A 16,588-nucleotide genomic window follows, 5' to 3' on the forward strand; every position below is an offset into this window, starting at 1 on the left:
GCTAAAGGCCACTACATTGTACTACGCTAAAGGGCACTACATTATAATTACGGGCACTATATTAAAATTACAGGCATAACATAACACTAAAGGGAACTAAATAACATTAATTATTCATAGAATAATAATTTATCTATTTTACTAATCTTTTAGCACATATATAATCTAATCAGGATAACAAAAAAAAATTAATTTAATCACAAAACAATCACTAAAATACATATACCATAGTAAAAAATAACTAATTAATATTTTTTATAACAACTAATAACATTAATTATTCATAAAATAATAATTTATCTATTTTACTAATTTTTTACCACAACAATAATCTAATCCGGATAAAAAATAATAAATTAATTAAATCACAAAAATATCACGAAAAAACATAGATCACAGTAAAAAAATAACTAATACGCATTTTTTATACATGAGTTTTAACAAAAAGTAAGTCGGAATACCTTGATTTATAATTTTTTGAAATGTCAAAATTTGATAATTTGGGGGCCGAAACGAGCATGCACTACGCGATAACGCCTTAGATCTGGTGTAAGCTTGTTATAATACCGAGAAGATATACGTTTTGTGAGACGGGTGGGCTCCACTGAGTTTTTTTCTTTAAAAATGAAAGAGGGACCGCTGGAATGGGGGAAAGAGGGAGGGCACTGGTTGTGGTCGGGGAAGATGGAGGCTCGCATTTTTATGTATGTATAGCGCATGTATTCACTGCGCTATACTATAGCTCCATGTATACATGCGCTATGCATCCTGTCATTTTTGAGTTCAAATATAGCGCGGTTATTCACCGCGATATACCTTAACGGACAAAACTGTCGTTAAGGTATAGCACGGTGAATAATCGCGCTATATATAAAATGGTGCGCAGTTGTTTTTAACCTATTTGTGTCGCTTGAGTCCAAATGAACCACACATTGGTTCCGGACTCTAAAAAAGCCACATCAACTACCAACTAACTAATCCATCTTTTATAATTGTATATATGTAACCGGATTCACTGTTTCACTTTTTCTAATCGGTTATATATTTATTATACATAAATTATACAATACTATATATTCATCGATGATTATTAGTTTAAACGGCTGTGTGAGCAACTATTTAGGTTAATTTATCTATATATATATATATATATATATATATATATATATATATATATATATATATATATAAAATGATGGAAAATGAGAAATAGAAGACCCAATATTTTTTGTCTTTCCAAGAGGCTTCATGGAAGTGCTACTACTACCATGTGACTATTTGGTTAAATTAAAGAGAAAGGACTAGTTAATACTAACAAAGTTTACCTAGATTGTGTTGCGCTTCACTAATATTATCAGATGGTTGAATGGTAACTTAATGCATAGAGTTGGTATCTTATACGATCTTATAATAAGGTTCTATTTTCATCCAAACTTTTCCTTCTTTTCGCCTCCATTTCTACTCCAGTCCTCGCCCTCACACCAAATAAAAAAGAAACAAAGAAAAAATAGGATTTTCATATTATATGGTAACACTGGGTATTGTTGGTGTATAGATCCATGCGATAGTCTGACCCAACAAGTCAGCTACGCATAAAAAAGATCAAAGGAACAAGCAGCTCGAATATATTGCAGGTACATCCTACTTCTTACATTTGAATCAATCTTATTTACAACTTTGATTTTGTGTCAATAATTTGAAATCCATTGTAAACATTTTTCAAGTTCATGCTAAAAACTATTGTATTAACACTAAATATTTCTTAAAGCATAATAATCACTATGATATTGATTGTTTCAACTTATTTTTAATTTAAATTAGAAGTGCCAAGAAATTATACAAGCAAAAGATAATGCTCTAATTGATAAACTCAATTAGGAGGAGTCATTCTTTTTAAAAAAACTAATTCCTTATAGAATGCTTACAGGTTTTAAATAAATTGCCAATTAAAAATAAATTGATTATAAACATATAATTCATTATTTTTCATATTTAGAAGAATAAACCTCAAATAAAATATAAGAAAAAATTACTGAACAAACTCAAGGCCTTTTTTAAATTTTGGCTTTAGGCCACATAATCAGACTGCCCCCTTTGGCTTAGAGAGGAATTTTATGCGAGAACTAATAAGGTAAAAATTGTAACATGGAGAATATAATGTAGGAAATATAATATGAGATTATTTCTGGATAGGTGTCAATTACGTTCTTCGTCATCTCTTGAGCAGAAAGGAAAGAATGTTGTGTGGGCCAAAATTATGGTCACAAACTTACACAATATCCAACTAAACTAAACCTACATGTTTTTGCCGCGTGGAAGTTGATTCTTGATTAATCTGTATATACCTTATATATTTCTAGGATAATTCATCTTGAATAGACCGAATTATAACAGTTTCTGATATGGATATGTCTGCCCAACGTACTGCGATGTTTGCCCAATTATTTGTTGAAAATTTAACCTATTTTTGAATTTCCCTGTGACAAGTAATACATGTCACAACTTTGATGTTCTCGAGGAGAACTCCCCAAGACAAAGAAAATCGAGAACGATGGGTTCAAATAATTTTGGTCTTTATTTTATTTTAAATTTTTCATGAACTTGGAAACTAAAAGTGTAAGAACTAATTAGTATCATTAGGATGGTCAACCAAAGCTCAATTCCACAGTAGAAACGAATTTAAAATTTTAAATAAATAAATAAATAAATATATATATATATATATATATTGCATGATTGCATCCACTATTTTATTTTTGGCAATATCTTAATATTAAAATATTTAACTTTATAGGTAACTCAAATCAAATGTACGTAACATTATTAGTCACAGAGTGGTCCACATAACATCCTAATTATACACTCCGATATTTATTTGCACGATTATAGCGACATGCCTATTCCCTAAGGTTAGGGGGGAATCCGAGAACTACATGGATGGGATTGCTCCATGCATTATCGCTTCCTGATTAAGAATGTCAGAACACAGTAATCCAAATCCTTTTCAACTTTTTCCAACAGAGACGGATTTAGAGCGATTTTTGTGAGTTTAATTAAACTTAATACTTTCAATTAGAACTTTGTATACCTAAGTGAAAAAGCTTAAAGTACATACATACTAATAAGAACGCATTAAATAGAAGAGTTAATCTTAGTTAAAAATAATATCCTAAATATAAAGCTATCGGTATCGTGACAAGTAACTAGGATATTTCACGGATGACAATGAATATAAGTAACAATAACAATATTTAATGATCCAAAAAGGTGGATATGGCATTAAATAATAATAAATAGCAATAAATGTCATTTAAGTAAATAAAGCGTATGAGTCACCCGATAAGGGATGAGATCAGTGATATTCTTTCTGACAAAGATGAATGATTGATAAGCCTTTGAATACTTAGGTTCTTGGATCGAGTGAAAGATGCTAGACAAGAATCTTAATTAGTAAAAAATGTTGTTTTTGTATGCTTGCAATAAAACCAGATTCTCTCTATAAAGTCAATGTGTTTTTTATAAATAAATATCTCATTATCCTATCATTGTGTCTCTTTCTATTTATAGAGAGCATGTTCCTAGAAACACTAATAGTACAAGTGCAGAGAATATCCACTAGAATATTCTTTGTGTCATATCTTGAAACTAGTCGTAATAATTCTGTCAAGGATATACGACCTCGACCTTGATCTGTGATAACTCCTCGACTTTATTCTTTGTTGACTCTTCGACCGCAATCTTCATTACTTTTGGAACTATTTCGACCCTGGGCAGGTCTCAATCAGAGTTGCATCAGTGATACGTGGCGGCCTGTGGACGCCTTATTAATGCTAACATGACTTAATCGTATTAGAAATAATTTTTGACCCAAACAATCATGTGTTACTATCGGTTCATAGTTAATGATATATATTTGGATTTTTCTTAATCTCATTTGTATATGGAAAAATAAACCGTGATTAGCAAGTTGGAATCAGCCGCAATTTGGAATGGGAAGCCCTTTTATCCATTCATTTATTGGGTGGGTCCTTTAATCATTCCGAAAGAAATGAAACTTGAGCTACACACAGGAAATTGTTATAAATGAAGTGACTTGACTTAGAGACAAAAACACTAAATAATTGAGTGTCTTCACTTTATATATGTTGGCACGCATTTAATTAATAATTAAACCGATATTAGCTTGCTTAGCCAGCATAAGATCTTCAGGATTTTGCATTATTTCATTTAAGATGTTTGTTTAGGTGTACTAGACAAAATTTTCATCTATATGAGTAGTTTTTAATCATTCTGTGTATCTGTCTCTTTGATGTTTGATTATTCAATTATTTTCTTCTTAGTTATACAATAGTCTCCATAATACAGGCAGACAAATTAAAGACCTCAGCAATGATTTTTTACAACAAATTAGATCATTCATAATACTATATATTAACCCTCAGTTAGCATGTTGAGGCACACTGATGTTCCATATTCTGTATACAAGGCTGTCCAAAAGCATTTATTTTTCAGTTCTACATTAAGTTTGTTTTTATACCTTATGTCGAAGGGTGTGATCAGCTATACTATATTAAAAGCATAAAGGCATTTAGCGAAATATTGTTTGTTCTTTTCACCCTTTAAATATAGAGTTCACACTAGACAAAATAATCATTTGATTATTTTTCCTAAAATTTAGGATTCTAAAGTCAACTATAATTATTGTTATTAATTATTTCCTTATATAAACAATGTAAAAAGTCATAATATTTAGGACTTTAAAAAACTAAAATTTAGTACTTCTATAGGTGTGCAAGCGGGTACATGTTTAGGGAAGATTACAAACGAAGCATTAAAATATCTAAACTTCTTTTTGAGAACTTTTATAAGTGTGATGTGCAAAAGCACACATTTTATAAATTTAGTGTATATAACCGAAACAAAAAGTGTACAAACATATTTTTAATATTAGTTAAAATTTCAAATTATAAATTTCTATTTAAGAGTTGTCTACGAATGTCAGATTATGGGTTTGCGCTCCAATACCATATCATACATTATGATTTAACAGCTAAATAATACTCTAACAATGTAAATAATTTAACTTATTTTGAGAACATTAACAATAAAAATAATGTTTAAGCAAATTTAACTCATTTTATTTCTTTCTAGAAATAAATATTGTTGGATTTATATCTAACAATATAGGAGTATCTTATTATCATTCGTATTCTTCAACTTGAGTTCAATAGGAATAATATAAAATTTATTAGGTACTTTGAGCGAATAGAAATTATTTTCTTAAGGCTATGAGAACATAGTATAGTTACATAATATTTGACAAGTCGGTATATTATTCTACACTATTTGAGCTATTAAAGCAAATGCGCAACTCATATATCGAAGTTATGTAAAGGCATTAGAATACTTTTGCATGATATAATTTTTTTCTTTATTAAGTTGGCTAATGGGATCAATAGTTCTTATTAAGCTTTTATTTTAAAAATTTTATTTTATAACTCATCACATTGTTTAATAATTTTTGTGTAATTTTTTCAAATTTTATATTCATTGATATGAAGAATACGCGCAACGCGCGTACTCTAAAGCTAGTTTCATCTAAAAGTTTAATCGAACATTTTTATCATTCTTTATAGTTGCCTACATTATGAAATGTGTCATAATTCAAATTTAATGGTTGAGATTAGATTAACTAAAACAAGTTACTAACCATAGTTACCGTTACATATATTAGCTCCCAAACATCTTGGCACATCCCACAATATCTGCACCTCTTACTCTCTTTCATACTCTTTTTTTCTTTCCCACCAAAATTAAGCTCAAGGCTTCTGATGAAAATCGACATTACTTACTTGATTTACGAGGGTTAATTATATATCTCCTATAATGGATGTAGAACGGAAATGACTCATGATAATGTACTTGCGTCTTTGTCAGTCAAGTAGGAGTATAATGCTGCACAAATTAATAATGTAAGCGAAGTTTCTGAAACTAATAAACAAAATCTAATTTTTGAATAAAGTACCAACATTCTTCTTATAAAATAAGAGTAAAACCTTTCTAGGAAGACAACATTCGCCATTTAAATTTAAAAAACACCCAATTATTAGTGTCAAAATAGAGAAGGAACGTAGGAAATTTTCTTTGTATTGATTGATGAAATCATTCTGAACAGTGCTTGTATAAATATAGTAAAAAAGAATCTTGCAAATAACTACCTAGTACAGGTGTCCTACTCTAATTGTATATACTATAACAAACTAATGGATAATCACATGTAAGGAAAATATTTACAACGTATTATTCTAGCATGTTCTATTTCTAGAAGAATTGGTGTAGCCAGCTGGACCCTTATATAATTAAACTGGACCTTTGCTTTAACTGGGCCTGATACCAGACGGAGCCCAACTCAGTAGAACCCAAATCAATAAAGAATCCAAACCCCGGTCCAACATAAAAGAATATATCATCTATCTTTAACCCAAAGAGAAACTTCAAATCAAAGCTTAGCTTCCGCCGCCTCTGTCTTCTCTCTTCATGTTACTAAACAACAGAGGTTTGCTCTTCTTTGCTAACACATTTCTAGGTTACGCACCAACCCTCCCCCCCCCCTCCCCCTCTCAAGTTGGCGGGGGACAAGAGGACCCCCAACTTTCACAATAGATTGTGATGAACAGGGCAGGTAAGGGATTTGGTAAACAAATCTGCTAACTGAGAAGAAGATCGTACAAATGAGAGTGAAATTAAATCGGCGAGATATTGTTGACGAACAAAATAGTAGTCAATCTCGACGTGCTTCATCCTTTCATGAATGTCACGACCAAAAACCTAACGTATCGTGATGATGCCTATCGGTGGTACTAGGCAAGCCGACCTTCCCAAAAACACTTCCAAACTAAATATAAAAGTAAAGTAAAGCTTTCCATATCAGGAATTTTTTTTTTCATAAAATAAAGGTTAAACTTAAATTTGAAACAAAGTGCGGAAAATGAGCCCCAAACATCGGAGTGTCACCAAGTCATGAGCGTCTAAGTATATAAAACTATTACAGCCAATGTCTAAATATCAGTACAGACGGAAAGAAAATGTGGAAGGAGTAACAAGGTCATGCGGACGCTGGCAGCTACCTTGCAGTCTCCGAAACTCAAACAGGCCTGGACTCAACAGTCTCCGTGCGCAGACACACCTGGATCTGCACATGTAGTGCAGGGTGTAGTATGAGTACAACCAACTCAGTAAGTAACAACAATAAATAAGGAATTTAGAAGTAGTGACGAGCTATACGGAATAATTCAGTTGATAATTTTCACTGTTAAAAGTAAACATGAGTATAAGATCAATTGCATAATTACCAATTCCTGCCAGACAATTATCAATTAAATGCAGCAACAAAGTAAAATAGATGAAACCTCATAGACACTGTCACTCGAACCCTCAATAACTCGACACTCAACGCTCAGCTCTCAATGCACACGCTCAATAGGTACATGCGTTCACTGGGGGTGTTCAAACTCATGAGGGGCTCCTACAGCCCAAGCGCTATAATCCGCACGGACAACTCACGTGCTATAATATCATATCAAGACCTGCACGGAAAACTCACGTGCCACCATATCACATCAGAATCCGCACAGACAACTCACGTGATAAGGTACAATACCTCACAAACAGGCCCTCGGCCTCACTGAGTCATGAATCTCTCTAGTCTCATAGCTCTCAATAAAGAAAGGGAAAATAGCCCAAATCAAAGTGTTACAGTATATCATCAGGGAAAATAGCATATACTGAGGTAAACATGTACAAAAATCACTATGACTGAATATAACTGCCATGAGTAGGAATATAGCCTAAGCATGATTTCTAACATGAAAGACAGTCAAGTTCTAGTAGACAGGAATGTATATAAACACAAATAAAGGCTATTAGATTTCACATTCTCTCGGGACGGACCAAGTCTCAATCCCTCACGGCGTACACCCACACGCACGTTACCTACCATGAGTGCCATCTCCAAATAGTCACATTATACCGAACTCCGGATTTCTTACTCTCAAGACCAGATTTAAAACTGTTACTTATCTCACCAGTGTAGAACTCCTACTCTGCATGCTCTTTACTCTCGAACCGGCCTCCAACTGACCTGAATCTAGACACAAGCAATAAAATACAATCAATATGAGCTAAAGGAATGAATCCCACAAAGAAAATACCAAATTATAGGCCAAATCCCAAAATTCACTCAAACTCGACCCCCGGGCTCAAGTCTCAAAATCCAACAAAAGTCACAAAACCCGAAAGCCCATTCACTCACGATTCTACCCATACTAAATTTATCAAAATCCGACATCATTTGGTCCCTCAAATTACACTCTCCAAAATCCCAAGCCCTAACCCCTTATTTCACTTCAAAAATCCTACTAATTAGGTGGGAAAATAACAGAAAAACACCATAACTAAGAGTATTAAAGCTCAAGAAACTTACCTCTATGAAAACCCTTGAATCCCCTCCAAACTTTCACTCCAAAAGCTCCAAGGTCCGAATTGAAAATGGTGAAAATGAGCAAAAATCACGAAGTCCCCTTTTTATCCCTTCTGCCCAGTGAAACCGCACATGCGGTCTCTTTTATGCTTCTGCGATACCGCACCTGCGGAATTTCTATCGCAGGTGCCAAAGTCACTTAAAATACCAGGTTCTGCATCTGCGGCTGAATCTCGCACCTGCGATTATACACATGCGCATCCCTCTCCGTTTCTGTGGAAATCGACCAACTCCTCACTTCCGCATCTGCGAGCTCGCAGATGCGACCACTCTTACGCACCTGCAGTTCCAGCCCAGGTCCTATATGTCCGCATCTGCAGCTCCCCAAGCACACCTGCGGCTCCACCTCCGCGGGTGCAGAAAACAGCAGCAGCAGCAACAACAGTGCAGCTGCATTTCCAAATTCCAAACCTCCCATTAGCCATCCGGAATCACCCCGAGCTCCTAGGGACCTCAATCAAATATACCAACAAGTCATATATCAACACATGAACTTAGTCGAGCTTTTGAATCACTAAAAACCATATCAAAATACCAAATCACCATCAGATTCAAGCCTAAGAACTTCTAAACTTCTAAATTCGAGAACTAATGCCGAAACCAACCAAACCACGTCTGAATGACCTCAAACTTTACATACACGTCACAAATGATACCACGAACCTACTCCAACTTCCAAAAATCAATTCCAACCCCGATATCAAATTTTTCACTGCCGACCGAAATGGTCAAATTTTCGACTTTCGCCAATTCAAGCCTAATTCTACTACGGACCTCCAAATCACATTCCGAATGCTCTCCTAAGTCCAAAATTACCTAACAAAGCTAATGGAACTATCAGAATTCAGACCTGAGACCGTTTATACATAAGTCAATATCCGGTTGACTTTTCCAACTTAAGGTTCTAAATAAGAAACTAAGTGTCTCAATTCATTCTGAAACCACTCCGGACCTGAACCAACTAACCCGATATATCATAATATAGCTGAAAAGCACAAAAAGAAGCAGAAATAGGGGAAATGGGGCTATAACTCTCGAAACGACCGGTCGGATCGTTACAATGAAAGATAGAGTTTTTAGCTATCTGGATTGCAACTTGACTATCGGAGTGAAGATGAACAGGAAGTGATATGGGGATGGAGAGATCTTCGAACAATCCGACCAACCAGGTGAGCTCTACAATAACTCGCCGCATGCTGCGATACTCAGCCTCGGCAGAACTGAGCGAGATTGAGGCTTGCTTCTTCGATTTCCATGAAATAGGAAAAGAACCAAGTGATATGAAGTAGCCACTCACAGATCGACAAGAATCTGGACAGGAACCCCAATCCTAGTCACAAAAGCCAATAACTCAAAAGATGAAGAGGTTGTCATAAAAATTCCAAGACCAGGATCTCGTAACAGATAATGTAGAACTCGAAAAGTTGCATCAAGATGAGGTTTTTGCGGATCTTGCATGTACTAGCTTAAATGCTGGACCGCTAAAGAGAGATCAGGCCTCGTATATGTTAGATAATCGAGTTTCCCAAAAATATGTCGATACAAAGTGGGATAGGTTTTTTACTAAGTTAGGAAATAATTTTGGATTTACTCCCATATAGCTAAAATCTAACCAGCCTTTACCTATTTTCTTTTATTATACATTGTTCCAATTGGCTTTTGAACTAGCTAGGAGCTTTCTGAGAAGTTTCCAGCAAAAACACTTATCTAATCACTTGTCAATAGAATAATTTCTCAACTTCCGGCATCAAACCTCTCGATCAACTTTCACCAAACTTATTTTAACTATTTTAATCAAATTAAATATATTTTCAACTTCAAGTGAAATAATGTCCAAATCCCTACTTATCAGTGCTTACAAGTTTTCTTTGAAAATTATTTTGACGGTTTAATATTTTGAAAGTAAATGAAAGGACAAATAACCAGCCTATGGAAATTGAAAATAATAAAGATATATATTGAGATTTAAATTTATGTAAGTACTTATATGAAATATGAGTTGGCAATAGGGAATATTACGTGTATAATATCTATTGGATTCAGTCAAATAAAACTAAACGTGTACAAATATTTTACATCAGAAAAAACTTAGTCGATTTGAAAGCAAAATGTTCAATGAGAAGAAAGACTAGAAAATTACCTTAGGTGGTATGTTCATATTGTGATTTTCAAGGCGGAATTCATGCATGATCCATCCAATTTCAAGGCGATAATTCTTGAATATTTTATTTTAAATTTCTATGATAATTCTTCGAGGCAAGAAAGTAAGAACTGGAGTTGTCTATCATAGGGGCTACATTAAATAAAAATCGTTACAAAGACCTCTATTCATTCATTGGGTGGTTCCAAAGAATGAAACTTTTAAGCTAAAAAAAGAGAAAAATTTTATATGTGAGGTGACTTTCAATAGAGACAAAAATACTAAATAATTCAATGTCTTCACTTTATGTTAAATAATTTGAAGATAGTTTAGTCTTTGTATCTAAAAGTTGTTATTAGTTGTTAATAGTTTTTAGGAAGTTAGTTAATTAGTTAAGAATATATAATTAAGAGTAGTGCATAAATATATGTACTTAGTCTCCACTAGTTAATACAATATACAGAATTTTAGCTCTCTTCGTCTCTCTCTCTCTCTCTCTCTCTCTCTCTCTCTCTCTCGTGACTATGCCTTCTTCTTCCTAAAATCTTCTTTGTAAACTTTCTGTAAATCACAACATGGTATCAGAGCTACTAAGTTCATAAAGCTAGCTTACTTCTCAATCTGAATTACATATTCTATTTCTTTCTTTGTTCATTTCTGTCTTCTATCAAAAACTGCAATTACCAGATTCGTGAAATCTTGAATCAACAAGAAAATGGTGATTCCTGATGAACAATTGGGGCAAACACTAGGAATTCAAATCATTGGTGACCAAGTGAATCAAAATGTTGGAAATCAAGCAACTGGATTGACTATGATCATCCACTCTTCTTATCTCATGCTGATGTAAGTGGTATTCAAATCATTTCATCTCTATTGATTAGAATTGAGAACGATTTTATCTGATTTAGGTCTATACGAGTAGCCTTGCTAGGAATAAATAAGTTAGGTATGTTGATGGTACACGCACGAAGGAGAAATTCCCATAATCAATGTGGAATCACTGGGAAAAAGTCAATGTAATTGTGTTATCTTGGATTATGAACTCAGTGGCAAAAGGACTTCTTGGAGAAATTATGTATGTATCGAGTGCTCAGGTGGTTTGGGAATACCTTTCAGAGAGATTCAACAAGGTTGATGGATCAAGAACCTATAATTTGCATAAGAAAATAACAACTTTATCACAAGGAACAACTTCAGCATCAGTTTACTTCTCGAGGCTGAAGGACTTATTGGAAGAATTTGAGGCTTTAGAGCTTGCACCTGGGTGTGACTATCCAAAATCAAGAGAATTTGTGGTGTATTTATAGAAGTTGAAGTTATACCAATTCTGGATGGGCTTAAACGATTCATACTCTCAAGCTAGAAGCCAGATTTTGATGAGAAGTCTCATTCCCACAGTGAATCGGGCATGTGCTTTAATTTTAAGTGATTAGGGGTAGAAATCTGTTGCTGCAACCTCAGGAATCTTGGGCTCTAATCCAACAAGTCAGATGAAAAATTATGAAGTTGCTATGTACTCGAAAATTGGAGGAAATCAGAACCAAAGGTTCAAAAGAAATTACAATGTGTACTGTGAAATTTGCAAGATGAAAGGGCATAGAAAAGAAAACTGTTATAAGATTGTGGGATATCCTGCAGATTTCAAGAATAAAAGAAGAGGAAATGCTGGCACAAATGCAGCAAACAATGTTAATCTACTGCCAGAAAATGATCACGCTACTGCTCAAGGTCATCGGCAACTGTCTGTGTTCAATTATGGACAAAATACAAATGTGCAGGATCATGTCAAAACTGGAGGTAGTTCTCAAAGCTCTAATCTGAACATAGAGAACTCAGGTCTTGAGAACTATGCTCTCACAAAAACACAGTATGAACAGATTCTTCAAATATTGAACAAAACAAGTGTGCCAAATTCCACTTCAGTAGCTAATGTGGCAGGTATTGATACAACTCTATTAGTTTTCAATTGCCATAGTCTGTGGATTATAGATACAGGAGCAATAAACCATATGGTGTCTGACAAACATTTATTGGATGAGGTAACAGTAACTGAAACAAGCAATCCAAAGAAATTATTATTACCAAATGGTGATATTATAATTATTACTCATACAGGATCAAGCTCTATATTAGAGAATAACATAATAAGAAATATGTTTTATATTCCTCAATTCAAGTACAATCTATTGTCAGTTTCTAAGCTAACCAAAGAGTTGCAATGCTCAGCAACATTCTTCAATGATTTTTGTGTGTTTCAGGAGCTCTTCACTGGGAAGGTGAAGGGGATTGGTAAAGAGGATGGTGGCCTATACCTACTAAATACTAACACAGTTGAAAGGAACAGAATGGCTGCTTTAACTACCAAAGGAAATAACATAACTGAAGCGGAAAAATCAGATGTAATTCTCTAGCATATAAGATGTGGTCATGTGTCTACATAGACTCTTATGAAGTTACTACCTGTAGATATTGATACTATCAAGAATAGAATAAATACGTGCACAGTGTGTCATTGTTCCAAATAGACTAAATTGCCATTTCCTACAAGCAGTATTCAAAGTAGTATGTATTTTGATCTAATATATGTAGACTTGTGGGGGGCTTATAGAATTGATACATTGGATGAAAATAAGTAATTTTTGACTATTGTAGATGATTTTTCAAGAATGACTTGGGTATTTCTACTAAAGCAAAAGTTTGATGCATGTGTTTCAATTCAACATTTCTTCAATTATGTCGAACTCAATTTGATAAAACAGTAAAGGCAATTAGAACTGATAATGGTACAGAGTTTGTGAACTCTATGTGTGAACAATTATTCACAAACTTGGGAGTCATACATCAAAGAATCTGTGCATATACCCCTCAGTAGAATGGGGTAGCTGGGAGGAAACACAAGCACATATTAGAAGTCATAAGAGCTATCAGATTTCAAGCTCAAATACCTATTAAGTTTTGGGGTCACTGCATATTAGTTGTTGTCTACTTAATAAACGGAATGCCCAGCTCAGTCATTGGCAACATATCTCCCTTTAAAAGATTATATAAAAGGAAGCCTTCTCTAATGTATCTTAGAATATTGGGTTGTCTATGCTTTGTTAAAACTATACAAGAGCATGACAAGCTAATGCCAAGAGCAAATTATCGATACATATGGGATACTCAGAAGTTCAAAAGGGATACATCCTATATGATCCTTCAACTAAGTCATTTTTCATAAGTAGAGATGTAGTATTTAGAGAAGATATATTTCCCTTCATCAAGAGAGAGTACAACTCTCAACCAATATTTGTTGATACAACACCAGACTCAGGAATGCAACTAGATAATCCGACAATACTATTTGAGAATAGAACAGAAGCTACAAGCACTAATAGGGTGACACCACTAGAAGAGGTGAAACAGACAATCAACACAACACATATGAAGGTTATACAGATATGCATACAGAACATACAAACATGGATTTCTATACAGAACCTACACAGCCTGATCATAATTCACACAAAATACCACATGTTACTACTGATATACAAAATTAACCACCAACTGAAGTCAGGAAATCCTACAGAGATAAACATCATCCAATCTGGATGAGAGATTTTGTGTCTCTCAATATTCATCAAAATGTACCTTATGCTCTAAACAACTATATCAGCTATGATCATCTCTCCTGTAAATATCAGTCATATGTAGCTGCAACTTCATCGGTTATTGAACCAACTAACTACTCTGAAACAATCCTAGATCCAAGATGGATATAATCAATGCATGAAGAGATAAGAGCACTAGATAACAATCATACCTGGGACATTATAACACTACCAGAAGGAAAGAAACCTATAGGATGCAAGTGGATTTACAAAATTAAGTACAAAGCTTCGTGTGAAATTGAAAGGTTCAAAACTAGATTAGTAGCCAAAGGCTGCAGCCAAAATGAGGGAATTGATTATCAAGAAATATTTTCACCAGTGGTGAAAATGGTCACAGTAAGAACCATTCTTGCCTTAGCAACTACAAGGAAATGGCATATACATCAAATGGATGTATATAATGTCTTTCTTCAAGGTAACTTATTTGATGAAATTTATATGGAATTACCATAGGGATTTAAAAGTCAGTGGGAGAACAATGTGTGTACACTTATTAAATCCCTGTATGGGCTCAAACAAACCCCTAGACAATGGAATGTAAAAATTTGTAAAGTATTACTAAGGTTCAACTTCAAACAAAGTCAGTATGATCATTCTCTATTCACCAGAAAAATAACTGAAGGTATTACTATAATTCTAGTATATGTAAATAATATGTCTGCAATTGATTGAGCAGATTAAAAACCTACTACAGAATGCATTCAAAATGAAAGATCTGGGGGAGCTAAAATACTTTTTAGGAATTGAGTTTGCCAGATCTAATCAAGGAATAATTATGCATAAGAGAAAATATGCTTTGGAACTAATCTCATAAGTTGGCCTAGCTGCAGCCAAACCAGCAGCAAATCCTATTGATGCTAACATCAAATTAACCTCTAAGCAGTATGATGACTGCATTGGGAAGACAGAATGTTCAGAAGAAGAAGGCACATTGGTTGATCAAATTTTCTATCAAAGACTAATAGGAAAACTTCTATATTTAACTGTAATCAGGCCATACATAGCATTTGGAGTTCAAACTCTTAGCCAATTCCTTCAACAGCCCAAAAGATCACACATGAAAGCTGCTTTAAGGATAGTAAAATATGTTAAAAGTCAGCCAGGACAAGGGATTTTGCTATCAAGCACACAGAACAATATAATCACGGCCTTATATGATGCTGATTGGGTTGTATGCCCTTTGACTAGAAAATCAGTTACAAGGTTCCTAGTTAAAGTTGGTGACTCCTTAGTCTCATGGAAGTCTAAGAAACAAACTACTGTATCTCGAAACTTTGTAGAAGCTGAATACAAAAGCTTAGCAACAACAGTAGTTGAACTCATTTGGCTGTATGGTTTACTAACAGAAATTGATACACAGATCCAGTTACCTATCAATATCTATAGTGACAGCAAAGCAGCTATACAAATAGCTGCAAACCCAGTCTACCATGAAAGAACCAAGCACATTGAAATTGTTTGTCACTTTATGAGAGAAAGAATTCAATAGGGACTTGTCATCACCATTATGTTGCAACAATAGATCAACCTGCTGATATTCTTACAAAGGGATTAACCAAAGTGCAGCATGAATATTTAAAATCCAAGTTAGGTGTGATCAACATTTTTTCACCACCTAACTTGAGGGGGAGTGTTAAATAATGTGAGGCTAGTTTAGTCTTTGTATCTAAAAGTTGTTATTAGCCGTTAATAGTTGTTAGGGAGTTAGTTAAGTAGTTAAGAATACATAATTAAGAGTAGTGCATAAATAATATGTACTTAGCCTCCACTAGTTAATACAATATACAATTTTAACTCTCTTCGTCTTTTTCTCTCTCTCTCATGACTATGCTTTCTTCTTTCTAAAATCTTCTCTGTAAACTTTACATAAATCACAACACTTTACATGTAGCCACACATTTAGGACTTGTTTGTCCATAAATAAATAAAAAATTCTTTTTTGAAATATTTTTTTCAAAAATGTATTTGTTCAAAAATTTTACAAGTTTTTGAAAATTTTAAAAAAAAAAATCTTTGCAAAGAACATAATCCTTTTTTGAATCATCTATTTTTTGCTCACTAATTAAGCTGGGTGATTACAACTACAGTCAACTTCTTCACTGAAATTAAGGTGCCAGAATAGATGATTAAAGACATTCTGATCTGATCTGATCGATGCATAAGCTAATAAGGGAAAACAACGTAGCATATATAATCGACTAAACAGGCCAGTGAGTAGAAATTGGCAGCACGGTCCAGATCAGAGGTGGATGT

General features: G+C 34.0%; 1 long non-coding RNA gene across 1 annotated transcript; it reads right to left on the reverse strand.

Moving 5' to 3' along the window:
* Window positions 1-6,890: 6,890 nt before the first annotated feature.
* On the reverse strand, window positions 6,891-10,131 carry LOC138892146 (uncharacterized). Its single transcript, XR_011408196.1, has 3 exons — window positions 8,483-10,131; window positions 8,085-8,146; window positions 6,891-7,192 (listed from the first exon to the last, which is right to left on the reverse strand). It is a non-coding gene; the product is annotated as an uncharacterized lncRNA (long non-coding RNA).
* Between the last annotated feature and the right edge of the window lie 6,457 nt (window positions 10,132-16,588).

Source organism: Nicotiana tomentosiformis, chromosome 1 (genome assembly GCF_000390325.3).
Source record: "Nicotiana tomentosiformis chromosome 1, ASM39032v3, whole genome shotgun sequence".
NCBI classification, from domain to species: Eukaryota; Viridiplantae; Streptophyta; class Magnoliopsida; order Solanales; family Solanaceae; genus Nicotiana; species Nicotiana tomentosiformis.